Here is a 10,858-nt window from a genome sequence, read left to right as displayed (position 1 = left end):
ATAAATTTCGTCGGAAACGGACTTAGAATGAAGAAGTTATAGCACTTTGAAGTTATTGGCAATATTGGTCCTAATGGAGAAGAGTGGCAAGAAGGTACCATGCATGCAAGGTCATAGGCGCGAAAGTACGCCCACTGTAAGCTGGGGTACGCCCAACGTAGAGGGGTAAAATGGACGCGGGTGGTTTGTGACTATGTCGGGCGTACATAGAGGTACGCGGGGTGTACTCTATTCACACTAAAACCCTCAATTTTAGGGTATGCCACTATAAAAGGAATAATATGCATCAATGGTCAGCCTCGATTTCACCCTTAGACAGCCACCACGAAACCCTAGTCCTTCTTTGAGTGTTTTTGGATCTTAAAAGGCCATTAGAGAGCATTTTGGTGTTGTGGATCCATTTTCCAAGCAAGTACAGAGCAAAGCGAGGTGGTGGTTAAAAGGAAAAGTTGTAGATCCAGGATTCTTGCTTCATTTTAGACCATCTTCAGTTATAAAGTCCTAAACTTACCTCTTGAATTCTTATATCTATTATGATGAGTTTTTGGACCCTTTTTGGTCTCAAGGATGGAGCTTTATGGTTCAAATCCGATTCCTAGGCTTAGAGTTTCCACTCTCAGTGTTAAATGAGTCCCTAAGGCAGAAAGTTGTCATTTTGCATGTCTTAATGGGCTCATGCATGAGTTAAGATCACTTTCATGGAAGTAGAATAGTATTTTTGGAGTTTGGGCTTATTCGGGTCATGTAAAGTCACCGAGTCATTGACTTTATTCGGGCGTACATGCATGTACACACAACGTACAAGTCCTACTGTTGTACGCTTAGCGTACAAAGGAGTACGCCCCGCGTACTCAACACAAGTGGGCTTTGCGTGCTTTGGGCCTTAGATTGAGCCATACATTGGACTTTATTTCTTTGGCCCTTAGTGGGCCATCAGAAGACTAATATTTTGGGCTTATAATGTGTTTGGGCTTTAGAGTAAGGCCCATTAGAGGAGTTAGGCACAATTTAGCAAATTGGGCCACTAGTGGGCTTAGGAAGTCTACCTAGTATTGGACCTTTCATATTATGGTTTTGGGTCTTAGGTTGAGGCCCATGTGAAGGGATTGGGCCCAATTGGAGATTGGGCCATATATCGGGCCTTGTGGAAGTGTTTATCTTTTGGGCCAAGGTTTGGGTATAGTCAATTTGGGACAAGAGTATGTGAGGGGTAGAATGCTCTTTTACCCCAGTGAGGGCTTATGGTTAAGTTATGAGAATCCTGGACTTATCTAATTTGTGTGATGATAAGTAACTCGGGGAGTCGAGAGATCAGCAGTTCGGGGATCTGCCTGCTACCAGCCATAGGTTTATCCGTGGGATTCTAAAGTCAACTGTTGAGGTGAGTTTTCTCATGTAGGAAAGGGTCAAAGGCACTAATGCCAGCCCATTTATGTATGTTAGTATGTTCCGGGCTAAGGTCTGATGCCAAGTGATACTCGAGGAATGTTTGTATGCTTGATGTCTTCATGATCCTTTCATATGCTTGTTTTACACGATTCCAGACTCCGGTCCAATGTCGAGGAAAGCCCGAGGAATGTTTGTATGTTTCAGACTTCGGTCTGATGTCGGGCGGGGCCCGAGGAAAGTTTATATGTATGTTTCCGAACTACGGTTCAATGTCGGGTGGTACCCGATGAAAGAATGCATGTTTTGATATACTTCTTGTCTTAGTGATGCTTGTATGTGCCTGGTAGGCAGGTCAGTCTGGCTAGGGTCTCGTATCTCATCACTAGCTGAGTGTGGACAGGGTTCCATATCTCACAATTAGTTGAGTAGGGGCGGGGCCCATGATAGGCGAGGCCTTAAGAATAGAAGATATAGCATTGTGTATGATTCTTTATGTACTAGCCTGATTATATGTTATTGTTTGTACGTGCATAGTGGGCTGGGCCCAGAGATAGGAGGGGCCTGGTAAAAAGAGATATGTATACCGGGCGAGGCTCAATGTCAGGCAGGGTCCGAGGAAGGGGCGGGGGCCTAGTTTATGTGATTATGTGTATGGTATATTGTAGCTTGGGGAGACTCACTAAGCTTTGCGCTTACAGTTTTCAGTTTCGGTTTCAGGTACTTCTGGTTGCAAGGGGAAGAGCTCAGGATGATTGCAGTGCATACACCATTTGTTTAGCCTGGGATGTTTATACGATGATATATTTTGACAGATGTTATGATATTTTCCGATACAGGACTTATGATTTTTATATGATATTTGATGACTATGGTTTTCTTAATGATTTAAAATGAAATTTTGGACTATATTTTTGGGATGTTTCAAGTTGGTATCAGAGCCTTGGTTTAAGGGATTCAGGCAGACTCTCGGGTGTGTGTGAACTCAAACTGAGGACTTGGTATGAAAATTTTCAAAAGAAAATCATTTTTATAAAAATAACTTTGAAAATTGAAAGGAATTTTGAAAAGAGAAAAGGGTTTGGTGCATGCAATCAGCCGAGCTCAAGTAAGTACTCCCAAATTACCCATAAAAGTTTGTGTTATGATATGTTTATGAGAAGTGCATGCTAGGTTAGGGCTAAGAATCTAGGAAGGATGCCTTATTTTCCTGTTATATGTATATTAGTTTTTTGAATTACATGCTAGTACAGATTAGTCAGTGATATGATGGTCTGATTAGGATATGCTTGATTGTGTTTACTCAATGTGCGAATGTTGCTTACTTTGTGCTTTTAGGAGCCCTAGTTATCTTTAACTAACTAGTAAACGAATATGTTAAGTTACATATTGCAAGGACTAAATAATTTCAGAAGGTTGGGTTTAGCTCTATTTCGCAGCTCTCGTTTGAGTCAAACCGTTGTAGGGTAGGATCTCTCATCTGAAGAATTATATAGCCTTAGTGATATGTAACGGTATTCGCGAGCAAGTTAGGGGAGATAGCAGGGACTTTTTATGCAGCTGATAGTGGAGAGTGGATTAGTGATTACCCATGGCAAGCCTAGGATAAGATTAGCTCGTGAAGTAGTAGAAGTAGAAGGGACTTGGTGGACTCACGACAGTTCTTGAGGAAAGTACGGATATATGTGGAAGGTAGTATGGGCCCGTACTACTGAAAACAGAGGATTTGTACTCGAATCAAGGAAGGCTGAGATGAACCCAGGAAACTTGTAGTATGTAAGTTCCCTCGAGTTATGATGTGTATATTGATGGTTGTTATGATATGTTATAGTATGGTGACGTTACACACTAGACTAGTTGGCAGTTCAGGTGCCGATGAGGGATCAGACTCGGGCTTTGGAGTCTGGCAGCTGAATGCGCATATGAGAGAGTTTATATCATCTAAGACTACGCGCAGTATTATGGACCAGACTCCGGTGATCTTCGGTTTGGTCAAGGAGTACATTTTGGAGATTTTGGACGAGAGGTTGCGTGCGTTATGCACCAAGATGGTGGCCATGATGGGGTCGCGCATGCTGACATTCAAGGAGTTTCGAGCCTGTAGAGCTCCAGACTATCATGGGGCTCAGGACCCCATTGCTAGCAGTAGATGGTTAGCTGATGTCGCCAACGCTTTCCGTACGAGCTGATGTCCTGAGGGGGACAAGGTCCAACTTGCTTCCTATCTTCTGAAGGAGAGAGCACGTGATTGGTGGGAGGAGGTCGGACATGCTATTACGGATGATGTCACATTGGACGCAATGACATAGGGTGACATCACGGCCAGGTTCAAGGCTGAGTTTCCACCAGTGATTTAGGTGTGGCAGTTAGCATAGGAGTTCCAGGACCTCTAACAGACTGCAGAGACAGTGGAGGAGATCACTGCCAAGTTCAGGGAAAGGACCTTCCTTGTTCCGCAGTATGTAGCGGACGAGGACATGAAGAAGGCTTGGTACCATGAGATGTTGAGGAGCGACATTTGATAGTTTGTGAGCCAGTCCAGCTACAAGACGCTGGAGGATATGATCGTGCGAGTCAGGGAGAGGGATATTGACTTAGAGGCAGAGAGGAATAGGAAAGCTGATGAGTTTCAGACATCTATAGGTTCAAGCAAGAGGCCCATGTTATCGGATTCTAGACTGAGAGGTCATCAGGACCATAGCCGATGTAGCAAGTGCGGTAGGACACACGAGGGAGCATGTAGGATCGGTAGTGGTGGTGATTCTAGTTGCTTCAAGTGCGGCAGGATTGGTCATTATATCAGGGATTGTACTGCTACAACCACCCATGAATCAGAAGTAGTATGCTTTCATTACAGTCAGCGGGGCCACAAGAAGGCCCAATGTCCGAGTTTAGCTGCAGTAGGACAGGTGATGGCCCCTGCCTCTGCAACATTGAGGATCACCGACGGCCGTCAGGACTGGGCAGAGCTGCCTACGGCAAGGAGCAAGGCTTTCTAGTTGACTATAGTGGAGGCACGAGCAGTTTCTGACGTTACAGGTGCGTATCTTTAAGTTTCCTATCATCATTTATTTATGACTTTATTGGTATTTCCTCACATCCATATGAGTAATTGTATCTTGAGGATTATATTTCCTGCTTATGTTTGGGTTATATGTCATCTGCATACCTTAAGTCTTAGAGTAGTAGTGTGAAGTCGTCTCCTTATATGGTGGGTTCCCAGGATAAGGTAGTTGTACGAAGTGTGATTGGAACTTGGAAGGTGTTCTGTTGGCCTTCAAGAGTTGTACTACTTTATTATTGGTTAGGTTTGGAAAAGTAACAGTGGTAAGGATAGGTTGCTAGCAGATTGATCATTGGATGGTAAGAAGGATTGGGAGTCCTTCCAGTCTTGTGTGTTGTAAGATTTTAGTCAAATCAAAGTGGCGGAGATTTCTCCAATGATCAGGGAACAAAAGGAAGTGTGCATATAGGATGTGTCCGCCTTCTCTTCAAGAAGGAGAGCGGCCTAAGTGGCTAATCGCATTGAGGGGATGTGAGTTGGGAGTTGGGAAAATTTCCCAGCGTAGGGTTAACGTCTCTTTGGTGTTTGATAGTTGGCTATGAGACCAGGCTAAGGAAATTCCCATCAGGATGTGAGTTCAGCCAGGATGTTAGGTTGTGTGCATGATTAGCATGGAAAGTGTTATAAGATTGTGGGATAGACGTAGCATTCACTAGTAGCCAGACAGTGCGGGAAATGTTGTAAGACTATGGGATAGCCGCAACATTCATTAGCGGCCAATTAGCAGAGTGTTGGCGGGGGCCCGTATCTCTTAGTCAGCGGAGCGTGGGTGAGGCCTGTATCTTCTAGTTAGCGTGATCGGAATCAAGAAAGGATAGGTAGATAGAATTCGAGGGAGTTGTACTTGCGTAGCCCTAGATAGGTGAGACCTGGGGGCAAGGCCACTCCGTAGTATGGTTTGGGCGAGGCTAGTTCGATCATAGCAAGGCAGGTGGGACCTGGAAGAGACCGTGGGGTCGAGATATAGGATCGGGGATTCCAGGATTTAAAGAGCCAAGAGTGGCAATGTGGATAGAGCAGTTCTGATAGCCGAAGTTTTCCTCGGAAGACGCTGGGAGCAACTGACAGGGTGTTCATTGGTTCAGTAACCGGGTGGAATCAGGTAGTTCTAGATAGTTGACAAATAAGTTGGGACCTGGGAGGTCTCGGCTCATTCAGACGACAGATAAGAGGCAGCAGGGTGTTCTAGCAATAGTGATGTGAGGATTCTTGTGTGTGTGGAGGTAGCTTGTGGATCGAAAATGATAAGACACTTGCAGCGGGATTAAATAATCTCACAGTAATTGATTTGAGCCTGTTGCGCAGCTCTTATTTGAGTCTAACAGAATCTTCTACTCGAAGGATTATCTAAGCCTTCTGCCAAGTATAATTGTCCTACAGACGATTATGCATGGGCAATCTATCAAGAAGACATACTAGTATGAGATTTAGACTCTAGGGAGGCAGAAGTGTTTTATGGAAGCTCGAAGTTCGCTTTCTACGGGATCGAAGTTCAGCTTGGTTTTCAGTTGTCTTGAGAAGATTGTTTTATGCATAGAATCATAGTTTGTGTTCCTCAGATCATTTGTTGGGATATGGGTATTAGTAAGGAACAAAGAGATTTAAACCCACTTTCATAATTCGAGGGGAGAGTTGTAACGCCATGTCCCGAATCACTTTCCTAATTCGGGACTGTGGGCTGAACATAGGTTAGCATAAGGCTTAGATCCTTTGGATAAGAGAGATTTAGACCCATTTAGGTACAGACAATGTGATTAAGGTGATACGGGAGTTTGAGTTGTGGCTTCGGAGGCAAAGGGCATAAGCGTAATATGACAATTTGATCTTTTATGGGTCTCAAGTTTTTATTCTGAAGGTTTTAGGTTTGGGGTGTAGCTAGGAGCATAGCGATTGTTGCCACCTTTTCATGGATATAAATTTTGTCGGAAACGAACTTAGAACGCAGAAGTTATAGCACTTTAAAGTTATTGGCAATATTGGTCCCTAATGGAGAAAGGTGGCAAGAAGGTACCATGCATGCAAGGTGATAGGCACGAAAGTACGCTCAGCGTAAGCTGGAGTACGCTCAACGTAGAGGGGTAAAATGGACGCGAGTTGTATGTGAGTATGTCGGGCATACATAGAGGTATGTGGGGCATAATCCATTCAGACTAAAACCCTAAATTTTACGGTATGCCTCTATGAACGGAATAATATTCCTCAATGGTCAGCCTCCATTTCACCCTTAGACAGCCACCACGAAACCCTAATCCTTCTTTGAGTGTTCTTGGAGCTTAGAAGGCCATTAGATAGCCTTTCGGTGTTGTGGATCTATTTTCCAAGCAAGTAAAGAGCAAAGCAAGGTGGTGGTTCAAAGGAAAAGTTGTAGATCTGAGATTGTTGCTTCATTTCAGACCATCTTGAGGTATAAAGAGCAAAGCAAGGTGGTGGTTCAAAGAAAAACACGTAATCATCCTAAGGGGGAAATAATTGTAACGCCCATAGATCCGGGCTAGTCAAGTAATGGGCTGTTTGTTTTTTGGAAAAAAAACCTCTTCAAACCTCTTATTGCTGCGCGGCGCAGCACACGCACAACACTTTTCATCTCGTAGCTGTTTGTTTTTTAGAAGTATTCTGAGTCAAAAACCTTTGTGCGTGCTCTGTTTGGCGCAGCACTTGTGCTACCTCTTCCAACCTCTTCTTCTTCTTTTTTTATTGCTGAAATTTTGATTATATGTTGTTAAAATTTTATTTCACATTTTTTTCGTTTATTCTTGTTGAATTTTTTTCCTTTTTTTTTTATATTCATTAATGATAATTTCTTGATGAAATATTATTATTTTTTACTAAAATATCTTTATTTTTTTGTTGAAATACCATTATTTTACTGAAATATCATTAATTTTTACCGAAATGTTATACATTATTAAATTTTACGTATTAAAAAGTTATTTTTGGTTTATAAAATTAGTTTATTTTAATTTTTTAATATCTGCAGCAGTATGTAGATGTTAAAAAAACAAACACGCTTCTTATTACAGTCTGCAGCCGTTTGGTCCACCTCTTATACTGCAAAGGGCGGCAGAGGTAGTCCGCAGAGTTCATGAATTTTTGCTTCAGAAAATCAAACAGCACTTTAGAGGCAATAAGTGTCGAAAATGAGTTTTCGGCAAAAGATTATTTAGAATAAATAATCTTAACCAAGTTGTAAAATATGTCTCAAGATTTCCGTACATATAAAGAACGCCAAAATCCGAGTTATAACGAAGAAGTTATGACCCGTCGAAGTTTCGCAACGGAACCGACACAGCACTGGGAAGCGTAAATAGTGAATTTACGATAGAGCGAGTTTTAGCCTTAGCGATATAAATGAAAATCGTAGAGGATTTTAAACTAAGAGCGTCGATAAGAAGAACTCCCAAATCTGACTTCGTATGAAGAAGTTATGATTTTTCGAAGTTTTGGCTTAGCAGTGTACAGCCCGAAATTCGAATATTAGATCGAGTAGTTTTTAGCTTTCACGACCTAAACGAGAATCGAAGATCTAGTTAATAGTAGCGTAACGAGAAAAAGATGGGCGAAAACGGACGTCGGATGAAGAAGTTATGAGGATTTAACGGACCAATCCTGTCCCGGTCTGTTAATAATATAATTTTTAAAATAAAGTCAAAATTAGCCGATGGAATCTAAACGAAAGTTGTAGAGTACGTTCTCACCTTCATGTGGATATAAAGAACGTCAAAACCGGAGCTCGTATGCAAAACTTATCATTTTTAGAAGTCGAGAAGGAAAATTGTGAAACTGAGATGACGTGGCAACATCCGGACCGTCCATCGCTGATCAGACCTCGCTTCGGATCATGCCACGTAGCCCCTCGCATTACACCCTGCGTACGAGGTCCGGTACGCCCCGCGTACCTTCGGTCTTATCCGGGTCCTGTCCGAGAGCGAGCCTGCTAGAACAGGCCTGGCAACCTTATCCGAACTATGCCCAGCGTAGTTGAGTGGTACGCGAAGCGTAGGTCCGAAGTTCGGCCCTATAAATAGGCTACGAAGGGTCTCGGATTTTTCACTCATTTCATCAACTCTTTCTATCTCTACTTTCTCTCACTACCCCTCTAACCTTCCTAAACCCTAGATAAAACCCCTAGCATCCTAAGGAAGCCCCGAGGCTCCCGGAGTCCCAAGAAAAAGGGTCTTTCGGTTTCGGAAACGCTGCTCCGAGCAAAGCCCGATTTTCGTTAAAATTCATTGTAAGTCAGCTACGCTTACGCAATTTTTAATATAGCTTCCAAATAATTATAGTAATGTTATTAGGTCCTTAAACTAATTATTTGGGCTATTATTATGAATTATATTGAGTGTTATTTAACGCTTATATAATAATAATAATAGTCAGACTATTAATTTGTCGCGGATATCGTTAGACTAAACCCTAGTGGTACTGGTACTAGGTTTTATCGAAGGAAATTGTTTTGAGAGTACCGAAACGCTGTCCGAGTGCTGAGTCACCACCTTTTAGGTGAGTGCATGGTCCCTTTCAGCTTACACATAGATATGAAGTATCTTATATAAATTACGTGCAATGCGTTCATATTAATTGAATACTTGCTATCTATGCTGGATGAATGTTTTTATACACGTTTTAAATGTTTTAAACTGTATACGTATTTTATATCTACGAATATGTTGGATATGCCATGGGTAGATGAATGATGAGAGATATAAGATGATGTGAGTATACATTGGCAGCTATAGACTTAGTGCCTATGGGACAAACACCGGTAGCTATGGACTTAGTACCTATTAGACACTGGTAGCTATGGACTTAGTACCTAATAGATAAACACTGGTAGCTATGGATTTAGTACCTGATGAATAAACTTAGGGGTGTTCGTTTGGATGGATCGGTTTGATCCAATCCAATTAAGTAAATCCAAATTAATTTCGATTTTCAAAATAAGGATCCGAATAGTCCAAACTAAATTCAAATCTGATCCGATCCGATCCATTTACAATTCGGTTGGATCAGTTTTTATAATTCAGTTTGAAAAACCAGAATATTTAAAAATAAAATATAATTATAATATTAGCTAGTTTTATAGAAGAAGCAAAAACAAATTATTTAGTTGTGATTTAAAACTTATAAACAACTATTAACAAGTAAGAAGGTATATTCTAGTTTAATATTTAATTGATAAAAAAACATTTGGAATAAAATGTAGATTAATGTTTTTTATAAGGTGAAACTTTTTGAACTTATATGAAAAGATAAATTATAAAATTAATAAATAATTATAGACATTTTAAGATTAAATAAATAGTAAATTGTTATTCGGTTTTTTTGGACTATTCGGTTCTTACTTAATAAACCAAAACCAATCCGAAATGCAAAATAATAATTCGGATTTGTTGAAAACCAATCCAAAAATCTGAATATCCAAACCAAATAGTCCAATCCAAATTGTCCAATTGGACATTTCGGTTTTATCCAATTAGTGAACAATCCTAAATAAACTATAGCAGCTATGGTATTAGTGCTTTACGAACGAGCATTGGCAGCTATGGATTTAGTGCCAGTCCTATAACCCTGGAAGTAAGGGACTTCGGAATAAACAAATGTAGGATAGATGACTCTTAGGATAAATCCTTAAGAGTAAAGAAGATAATGGGATGGGTAATTGGGGTTGATTGTTTGACTGATTAAACATATTAATTATATATATTGTGGGTTGAAAACCCTATGTACTCACCACGTTTCCCAACCTGACCCACTCACTTTATTTATATCACAGGTGTCAATACGAAGTGACATTACACTAAGAGATTAAAGAGGTGTAGATCACTAGTGTAAATAAATGTAAGTTCCATTTATGCTTATGTTCCTGTATTGACAATTACATCCCAAACGTTTTAAAATGAATAAAATACGTTTCTTCAAAAATGTTTTGATAACGTATTTATCGTATTTTTCTGGGAACAAATTTCGTAACATTTTTATGAAAAGAAGTACTCTGATTTTTATAAAACATAAACAAAATCGGTCTTTTCTGACCGTGAAAATGGGGATGTCACAGTTGGTATCAGAGCATTAGTTTAAGCGAACTAGGAATATAGAATTAATTCTAGACTTAAACTTAGAATGCTAAGCAATGATTGTGAGGTGTGTGTCTAATAGATTTACTTAATACACCTGAATAGACACAAGCACTAGCTTATTTTAGGAATGAGTCCTAAATTGCTTTTACGTGCTAAATGATTTGTTATGTTATCGTTTAATCGGATCTATGGTCTGTTGCTGATCGGATCTGGAAACCTTATGTGTTTAGGATTCTAAACGTACAACTACGATATTAGAACCAGCATATAAACGTTGTGGAGTGATAAGGATGATTCAAACGTCAATCCTAAATAAAGGTCTAGATTCACA

This window comes from Lactuca sativa, chromosome 6 (assembly GCF_002870075.4).
Source record: "Lactuca sativa cultivar Salinas chromosome 6, Lsat_Salinas_v11, whole genome shotgun sequence".
Classification (NCBI taxonomy): Eukaryota; Viridiplantae; Streptophyta; class Magnoliopsida; order Asterales; family Asteraceae; genus Lactuca; species Lactuca sativa.
This window is presented reverse-complemented; position numbering follows the sequence as displayed.